The sequence below is a fragment of the Gopherus flavomarginatus genome, chromosome 4, assembly GCF_025201925.1.
Source record: "Gopherus flavomarginatus isolate rGopFla2 chromosome 4, rGopFla2.mat.asm, whole genome shotgun sequence".
NCBI lineage: Eukaryota > Metazoa > Chordata > Testudines > Testudinidae > Gopherus > Gopherus flavomarginatus.
Window position 1 is genome coordinate 88492332 of NC_066620.1, and position 10012 is coordinate 88502343.

Consider the following 10012-nt stretch of genomic DNA (forward strand, 5'->3'; position numbering starts at 1 on the left):
AGAGCCCTCCTGAAAACTCTACAGACTGCCTCCAAGTAATGGCTGTTATGAATCTACAAGGACATGTGATGAGACCATATGTCTCTGGACTCTCTCTTGTGATGTCAGTATTTTTCCACAGACTGGTCTGAGAACCAAGCTTTGGGATCAAAGAGTTCCCGCCCTATGCAAAAGCTATATAAGCAGGGAATGACATCATCCAGGGTTCTTCACTCCCCACCCAAGAGGACTTCTGGAAACACCTGAGGAACAAAGACTGAACTGGGGGAAATGCTTGACCCAGACTAAAGGGATTTCTAGCCTGTGAATGAAACACCTGGGGTTGGGGATCCCAAGATGTAAATCAAGTGCAGCTTGCCCCTTAAGAATCTGCAGCCTGCTTGTAACACCTCTTTTGTAGTCAATAAACTTGTATTTGCTTTATCTAAACCAGAGAGTTGGTTTGAAGTGTATGGGAATCTTAGCTCAGAGGCAAAAGGCTGTTGCATACTCCTCTCCACATTGAGGGAGGGGGCGAATTTTATGAGCTTACACTGTATAGCTCCCTGTGCAGTGCAAGATGGTATTATTTTGGGTTTATACTCCAGAAGGGGTGCATGCCTGGGGAGTTGGGAGTTGCCCTAGCTGCAGCCTTTCCATTGTTGGTTCATTGCAGGAGCTGATCAGAAAGCCTGCATATAACTGCAGCTGGATGTGTCCCTACCTGTATGAATGCCGGTGGAAGTGCAGGCTGGAGGGCTTTGCAGCTTGTCACAGCAGTACAGTGTGAAATGTAGCCAAGGCTGGTGGGTTAAAGAGCTCAGTGGTACCCCAGTTCCAGGTGGCACTGCTGGGGGGAACCCACCACCCCCAAAGTTCAGAGCCCCAGGAGGACACAGGATGACTCACAGAAGATTCCAAGAGAGAATAAAAGACAAGAGGACTCACAGCCAGAAAGAACAGGTGGAAGGCCATAGAGCCACCAGGAAAAGGCAGGTCTACATGACTGGAGACTCCCTACTAAGAAGAACAGACAGGCCTGTTACCAGAGCTGATCTGGAGAACAGAAGGGTGTGTTGTCTTCCAGGAGCTAAGTTATGGGATGTGAACCTGAGGCTGAAGAGGATCCTAATGGCAGCAGGATAGAATCCACTGATTGTCATCCACATGGGAACAAATGACACAGCTAGATTCTCGCTGGAACACATCAAAGAAGACTTGACAGGCTAGGGAAAAAGCTTAAGGAAATGGAGGCTCGGGTGATCTTCAGTGGGATTCTACCTGTCCTTGGAAAAGGAGAACGAAGGTGAGACAAGATGATGATAATCAACAGATGGCTCAGGCAGTCTTGCTATAAGCAGGGCTTTGGGATGTCCGACCACTGGGAGAATGGAACAGCAGTGAGTAGGAGAATGGACATTAAGAGAAAAGATGATTAGCTTCACTGGTATCGGCACTATCAGATCTTCAGCTCTGCCAGGAGAATGACTGACTGTACCCAGTCAGGTGAGGAATGTGGGTGAAGACAAAAGGAATAGTTCAGATGTTTGTACACCTATGCAAGGAGCCTGGGTAACAAAATGGAGGAATTAGAACTACTGGTTCAGGAAGTGAAAACATATATTATAGGGGTAACAGAAAAGTGATTGGAATAGTATTCGTGACTGGAGTACAGGTATTGAAGGGTATGTGCTCTTTATGAAAGATCGAAATAAAGCCAAACGTGGTGGAGTAGCATTGTGTATTAATGATGGAGGTAGACCACAAAGAAATTAGAAGTGATTGAATAGATAAGACAGAGTCTATTTGGGCCAAAATCACTTTGGGGCAGAAAGCTGCGAAAGATTGCTCAGGAATACTGCTTGGGTTGTGTTACAGATCACCGGGATCTGATTTGGATATGGATATAGATCTCTTTAATGTTTTTACTGAAATAAATACTACTGGGAATTGTGTGATTATGGGAGACTTTAACTTCCCAGATATACATTGAAAGACAAGTGCTACTAATAACAGTAGGGCCAAGATTTTCCTGGATATGACAACTCACCGGTTTATTTGCCAAATAGTCTCTGAACCAACGAGAGGTGATGCCATTTTAGATTTGGTATTGGTGAATAGCGAGGACCTCACAGAAGAACTGGTCGTAGAGGACAATCTTAATTCAAGTGATCGTGAGCTAATTCGATTTAAACTAAATGGAAGGATAAACAAAAATAGATCTATGATAAAGGTCCTTGATTTTAAAAAAGATAACTTTAATAAATTAAGGGAATTCATTTGGGAAGTGGACTAGACCAAAGAATTCAAGGATCTGAACTTGGAGGAGGCTTGGAGTTACTGTTATGTAAGGGTTGCAGAAGCCATCTGGAGCCTGCGTCCCAAGCAAGGGGAAAAACTGTAGGGAAGTTATGCAGATCAAACTGAATGAGCAAGCATCTTAAACAGGTGATTAACAGAAAGCAGAAAGCCTACATAGAATGGAAGAAGGGATGGCTCAGTGAGGAAAGCTACCTCATGGAGGTCAGAAAATGTAGGTATAAAGTGAGAACTGCCAACAGCCAAGCAGAGTTGGACCTTGCAAAGGGAATTAAAACTAACAGTAAAAGGTTCTATAGCCATACAAATAAGAAGGAAAGAAGTAGGACTGCTGAGCACTGAAAATGGGGTTGAGATTAAAGATTATCTAGGCATGGCCCAACACCTAAACAAATACTTTGCCTCTCTTTTTAATGAGACTAAGGGTACTGGCAGGGTGGCTAATTGCATGAACATATGAAAAGTTGAAGTTGACACATCCAGGGTGGAAGTCAAACTCAAACATCTTAATGGGACTATATTAGGGGCCTAGAAAAATATCCATCCAAGAATATTAAAAGAACTGGCACATGAAATTGGAAGCACAATGGCAGGGATTTTTAATGAATCTTTAAACTCAGAAGTCATACCATATGACTAAAGATTTGCTAATATACTTTCTATTTTTAAGAAAGGGTGGGGAAGTGATCCAGGCAGCTACAGGCCTGTTAGTTTGATTTCACTTGCTTACAAGGTGTTGGAACAAATTTTGAAAAAGAAAGTAGTTAAGGACAGAGTGGTAAATGGTAATTGGGATAAAATACAACATGGTTTTACAAAAGATAGATCATGCCAGACCAACCTGATCGCCTTCTTTCAGAAGATAACTGATTTTTTTAAACAAAGGAAATACAGCAGATCTAATCTACCTGGATTTCAGTAAGGCATTTGATACAGTTCCACATGGGAAATTATTAGTTAATTGGAGAAGATGGGGGTTAATATGAGAATTAAAAGGTAGGTAGAGAACTGGTTAAAGAAGAGACTACAACAGGTCATACTAATAGGTGAACTGTCAGGCTGGAGGGAGGTTACTAGTGGAGTTCCTCTGGGATCGGTCTTGGGACCAATCTTATTTAACATTTTCACTACTGACCTTGGCACAAAAAGTGAGTGTGCCTGTGACGTTATTGATATAATCTGGGACCATATAGAACATGGTTGCAACCAAAGTTCTGTAGTGGCACAAAATCTTATGTAAAGGGAGTCATATAAGGTATCTAAGACCACGTTATGGGTTGCTGGTTATGATTATGCTGTCTGTATGCATATGTCATTTTTTAGTTGAAGTTACGAATATTGGCTCTATACTGTCTGTACTTCAGATTAATGCTATGCTTTTGGGTGACATCCCAAGCAAGTTGGTGTTAGCTCTGCCTAACCTGTTTAATGGCCCATTAAGGACCATCAGCTATACAATTGACCCATTGAGAGAAGGCAGATACGCCTTGTGACTCAGCAAAGTATGCAGGAACTTGTCCATGTGACTCCAGACTCCGTTTTGCTGTAATTTTCCACAGTAAGAACAAAGAGGTGTTCTTACACCTGGAAAAGACTATAAAAGGCTGATTCCTCATCTTCATCTTGTCTTCAATCCTGCTTCATACCTCTGGAGGGACTTTGCTACAAACTGAAGCTCTGGACAAAGGACTGAATGACCCATCCCAGCTGTGGATGTACTCCAGAGACTTGATTTGAATCTGCAGTTATTCTGTCACTGCTACAAGTCTGAACCAAGAACTTTGCAATTACTGTATGTAATTGATTCCATTGAACCAATTCTAGCTCTCATCTCTATCTTTTTCCTTTTATGAATAAACCTTTAGATTCTAAAGGAATGGCAACAGCGTGATTTGTGGGTAAGATCTGATTTGTATATTGACCTGGGTCTGGGGCTTGATTCTTTGAGATTGAGAGAACCTTTTTCTTTTACTGGGATATTGGTTTTCATAACCATTCATCCCCAGGACAAGTGGGACTGGTGGTGATACTGGGAAACTGGAGTGTCTAAGGGAATTGCTTGTGTGACTTGTGATTAGCCAGTGGGGTGAGACCAAAGTCCTCTTTGTCTAGCTGGTTTGGTTTGCCTTAGGAGTGGAAAAACCCCAGCCTTGGGCTGTGACTGCCCTGTTTAAGCAATTGATCCTGAATTGGCACTCTCAGTTGGGTCCCGCCAGAACCGCATTGTCACAGTGCCCTAATAAAATTTGCAGAGGATGGCACAGAGTTGGGAGGTATTACCAATACAGAGGAGAACCGGAATATCCTACAAGAAAATCTGGATGACCTTGTAAACTGGAGTAATAGAAATGGGATGAAATTTAACAGTGCAAAGTGGAAGCTCATGCATTTAGGGACTAACAACAAAAAATGTTAATATAAGCTGGGGATTTATCAGTTGGAAGGGACAGAGGAGGAGAAAGACCTGGGTGTATTGGTTGGTCACAAGACAACTATGAGCCTTCAATGTGATGGGGCTGTTAAAAAGGCTAATGCAGTCCTATAATGCATCAGGCAAGCTATTTCCAGTGGAGACAAGGAAGTGTTAGTATCATTATACAAGGTATGAGTGAGACCTCATCTGGAATACTGTGTGCAGTTCTGGTCTCCCATGTTTAAGAAAGATCAATTCAAACTGGAAAAGGTGCAGAGAATGGCTACTAGGATGATCCTAAGAATGGAAAACCTACCTTCTGAGAGGAGACTCAAAGAGGTTGACTGGTTTAGCTTAACCAAAAGAAGGCTGAGGGGAGATATGAGTGCTCTCTATAAAGTTTATGAGTCTGGTCACCTACTTAAAACTATTACAAGAAACACAATTGACTTAAATTGAGTCAGGTACCAGATGTTACACTGGTAACAGATTTCCCTAATACAAGTGATCAGAGCCTTCAATGGGTGGCTTGCTTAATAATGCACTCTCAGCACAAACAATCAGAAGAATAATTGTTCCTGCTAAAATCCGTGAATGTTTGGGATTCACAAACATTTTCACAACTATTCAGCACTTGGCTGAATACTCAAAAATGAATTAACTTGATTATTAGAATCCTAATTAATTGGATTTGGTGCTTTTATTCACAAGAGTATTTGAATCTCTTTATTTTCTTTAATGTGACCGATACTAGTCCTCAGATTCTTTAATTTAATCTCCAGAAGAGAAGGTGGTTCTTGACACCAGAGCTAACCACTGTTAATATATTCAAATAGCCTCAACTGAAAGTATTTAAAACTGTTTATGACCAGAGCTGGCTGGGAATTTTCCAACCAAATGGTTTTTCATCTAAATTAATTTTTTTTTTTGCGGAAACGTATCAATTTCTAAACAACTTTCATTGGGAAGGTTTTTAATGTGCAGGAGGAAATTATTGGTCAAAGCCGAAGAGAGAGACAATACCCACCTGGTGGTAAGAGCACTCATCTGAGATGTGGGAGACCCAGCTTCAAGCTCCTGCTCTGAATCAGGCAGAGCAGGGAGTGTAATCTAGTTCTCCCACACTCCAAATGAGTGCTCTAGCCCCTGGGATGTTCTGCATGGGGGTCAGGTCCCCGCTCTAGGTTTTTGTGAAGAACTGCAAAAGGTCTTCATTTTATCCAGCTGTGAAACAACAACAAAAACCCTACATTTTTGCAGGATGGGAAACTGTTTCCCACCTAGCTCTGTTTATAAGATTTGTGCTTTTGCAACTGATTGTCTTCAGGTTCTCATTAATAAATAACTGCTTCAGGTGATAAACCCTCCTTCGAACCACCTGCTGTTAACCTCCAAGAAAAGGATGTTGAGAACCCTGGTATATAAACCGGACTTTTCTTTGTTTAAGAAGGATGTGCTCTAGGCTAGGTTAACTTCTTAAAATCAACACAAAAACCAACAAGCAACAAAGGGATCCAGCTTTAAGACTCTCATGGTGAAGAGACTGGTTAAAGCATTCTGGATTAGTCATGCTCCCATCCCTTTGGGTCTCAGTAGAACTAAATGGGCAGGAACAAGCATTTGATGCTGCCAACTTTCAGCCAAATGGGTTATCCAGGTGTAGAACCGCACAATTAAATGTGTAACTTCAAGTGCAAACAGAGCCCTAGGCATCACTTAGTGATGAGGAGTACCTTTCAGGCCATAAAACATGTGATGTTTAGTTTAATGTTCCACATTTGTTGTTTTTGCTTTTTGTAATACATTTAATACACTCTTTCATTTGCAGAAATTATCTTTGCCAACAATGGGTTGGACTATTTATCCCAATTTTCTCAGTCACCACCAGTTATTTGATTTGAATCTTCTCCCAGAAAAGACAGTTTCAATATGCAAATTATAAAAGATATGAACAGTTGTTCTAATGTACAATAACTAAGTAATTCAAACACCGTGTAAGGCTTGCAAAGTAAACTTGATCGTGTTAACTCGAGGTAATAGACACATGATAGTAATATTAAGTAAGATAGCACAGCCCTAGTTCAGGAAAGCACTTAATTCGTATTGACTTCAAAGGGACTTCAGCATATGCTTCATTTTAAGCACGTGTATGATTTTCAAAAGCACATAAGTGATTTAGGAGCACACAGATATGTGTTCCTAAATCACTTAGATGCTTTTGATAATCTTGTGCTTGTGCTTAAGTACTTCCATGAATGGGGGTGTTTTTCTGAATTGAGGCCCATATAATAGTAATGAGAAACAATGATCCTTTCATTAAAAGAATCATCAAACAATTGCTACAATAGGCCTAATCATAGTCCTTATGCATCCAAAACTCCTACACTAGTCAGTGGGAGTTTGGGGTGAGAGTGGGATCAAAGACTGTAGGATTGTGTGAAATGAACAAGAACTTGTATCAAACTGCAACAACAAGTTAAGCATAAAGAATGACAATGAAAATACATTTGGCTGTTGCTCAGTGTTCTGGGTGATTTGCCCCCTTCCTCTCCACTTTTTTTTCTGTGTGTTTGTGTCTTTCAGTAAATTTTTTTGGTGGGATTTTCAAAGACACTTTAGGGGATTAGGCATCAAACTCACTGGACTTCAGTGTCCACATGGCAACTAAAACCCTGAGAGCAACTGGAAGTCCCAACCTTATTAAATGAGCTATAACTTATTTTTTAAATCTGGTCTGTCATGTTCCCTATAGTGGGATGGAATATACTTGTGCACACCCTCAGTATTCTTAGGCCCTGCAAATATTTACACATGTGCTTAATTTTGCATGTGACTGAATAGCCCCATTGGCTTCATTGGGGCAACTCTTGTTTCAACGTTAAGTGCTGTTCACAGAGTGACTGGCCCCTTTAAAGGGAAATGGGCTTGTCATAAACAGATAGTTAAGGGTTAATGTCTCTCTTACCTGTAAAGGGTTAACAAACAGGGAACCAAAAACACCTGACCAGAGGACCAATCAGGAAACAAGATACTTTAAAATCTCGGTGGAGGGAAGCCTTTGTTTGTGTTTTTGGGTTTTGCTTTGTTCTCGCTGGGTCCTGAAAGGGACTAGATGCGCAACCAGGTTTCTTGCCAATCTCCCTGCTACAATCTCTTATATATTCAGAATAGTGAGTATTAAGTAGAAAGACGGTTATAGTCTTTTGATTGTTTTCTGTATTTGCAAATGTGTAGTTTGCTGGAAGTATTTTAAATTGTATTTTGCTGGGGGAGGGGCTTCTCTCTAGTGTCTATAAGCTGAAAAACCCTGTAACTTTTACCATCTCAATTACAGAGACAACTTTTACTTTTTTCTTTCTTTTTATTAAAAGTTTTGCTTTTTAAGACCTGGTTGATTTTTTTTCCCCTTGTTGAGGCTCAAGGGAATTGAGTCTGTACTTACCAGGGAATTGGTGAAAGAAGGGAAGGGGGAAGGGTGGAATCCCTTTGTTTTAGATTCACGGAGCTTGAATCTGTCTATCTCTCCAGGATAGCCCAGGGAGGGAGAGAGAAGTGGGGGGAAAACCTAATTTCTCTGTGTTGTGATTCAAGGAGCTTGAATCACAGTGATCTCCTAGTGTACCCAGGGCGGGAAAGATCTGGGAGGAAGAAAGGAGAAGGGGGGGGGGAAATGGTTTATTCCCCTTTGTTGTAAGACTCAAGGAATTTGGGTCTTGGGGGTCCCCAGGGAAGGTTTTGGGGGGACCAGAGTGTATCAGGCACTCCAAGTCCTGATTGGTGGCAGCTTATCAGATCTAAGCTGGTAATTAAGCTTAGAGGAATTGATGCTGGTACCCCAACTTTTAGACTCCAAGGTTCAGATTGGGGAAATATACCATGACAGGGCTCATTTCACCTTGTGAGTTATCTGCTACATGGGCGGCACGTGAACCCCCATTCAGGGAGTCTAGCTACCTTCCTCGCCCCTTTCACCCAAGGCTCTGCCCTCACTCCTGCCCTTCTGCCCTCCTCTCCCCTACCTACCCACCCACCCACCAGGGCCAGAGGAGCCCTGAGCCCCCTCACCATGGACAGAGGAGCCCCAGCTGGCCTGGCCAAGCTGCCCAGAGCCCCAGCCCACTTACATGAGCTGCCCCCAGCCTACCCACCTGAGTCACCCCGAGCCCTGGCCCACCCATCTGCACTGCCTTGAGCCCCAGCGAAGGCCTAAGCCCCACTACAGCCTGGCCCCAAGGCCATGGCAGAGAACATTAGCTCCCCAAACCTCCATTACCACCACCCATGATCATCTGCCTCCGAGCTGAGGCTGTTGGCTTAGGGGTCAGATAAAATCCTGAAGAGCACCTGTCCTTATAGAAGCCTGGAAGAGAGGGCTAGATGTGTGTGTTCTGTTGTGAGGCTCCCAGGGAGTGAGAATTAGTAGGAATCCATGGGTCAGGACACTGACTAAGAGCAGTGAGGGGGAAGCCTCTGGGAACTGTTGCCCTTGTTGGTATTTTGCCCAAGTTTCTGTTGAATAAATTGTTCCCTGAGGCAAAGGCCTGAAATAGACTCTGGGTTGGCATTGATCCTGGTCAGACAGCACAGAGGTGTACAAATGTATGTATATATTTGCAAGTTTGGAGCCTTATAGCCTTGACTCATCAGGGAAACCCCAACATTTGGAAACATCCTCTAAAAAGACTAAATGTCAAGGACCTTATGAAATTGTACCTGTTGGCGAGGTGGCAAGATAGCTAATAATATCAAACAACGCAGTGTTGCCAGTTCATGAAACTAGATGTTTTTTCTTAAAGCCCCTGCTCCTGGAGCTGGGTGATCAGTTGAAGATACTAGCTTTCATTTTCTTTTAAACTATATTTTGTGCCCACCTGCTTATGGAGAAAAACTTGAAAATGTAACCTGAATATTTATTCTATATAGGTTTTTATGCCATACTCATCACCTAATGGCTCAAAAACCAGAAGGCAAATAAAAAGAACCCACATTTTATTATCTTTTAAAGTCTTATGGTTTTTGAGGCCTGACTCATGATTTCTAACTGCTTGCAGCTGGCAACACAACAAACCAAAATATCATTTCTAAATCGCATTCTTAAGGAAATCTGATTAAATTAAAACAATAGGAAAGGCTTTTTATTGAAAAAATAAGGAGGGAGACATCACTGAAAATGAGTATTTTGGATGAAAAAAATTGAGTCTGTTGCAACCTTACCTATGGTGCTTTTCCCACTCTACTGTAATATATGTGGAGCAACCAATTTGCCAGGTACCCAAGCGCTGAAACAACTTTGTATCTAAC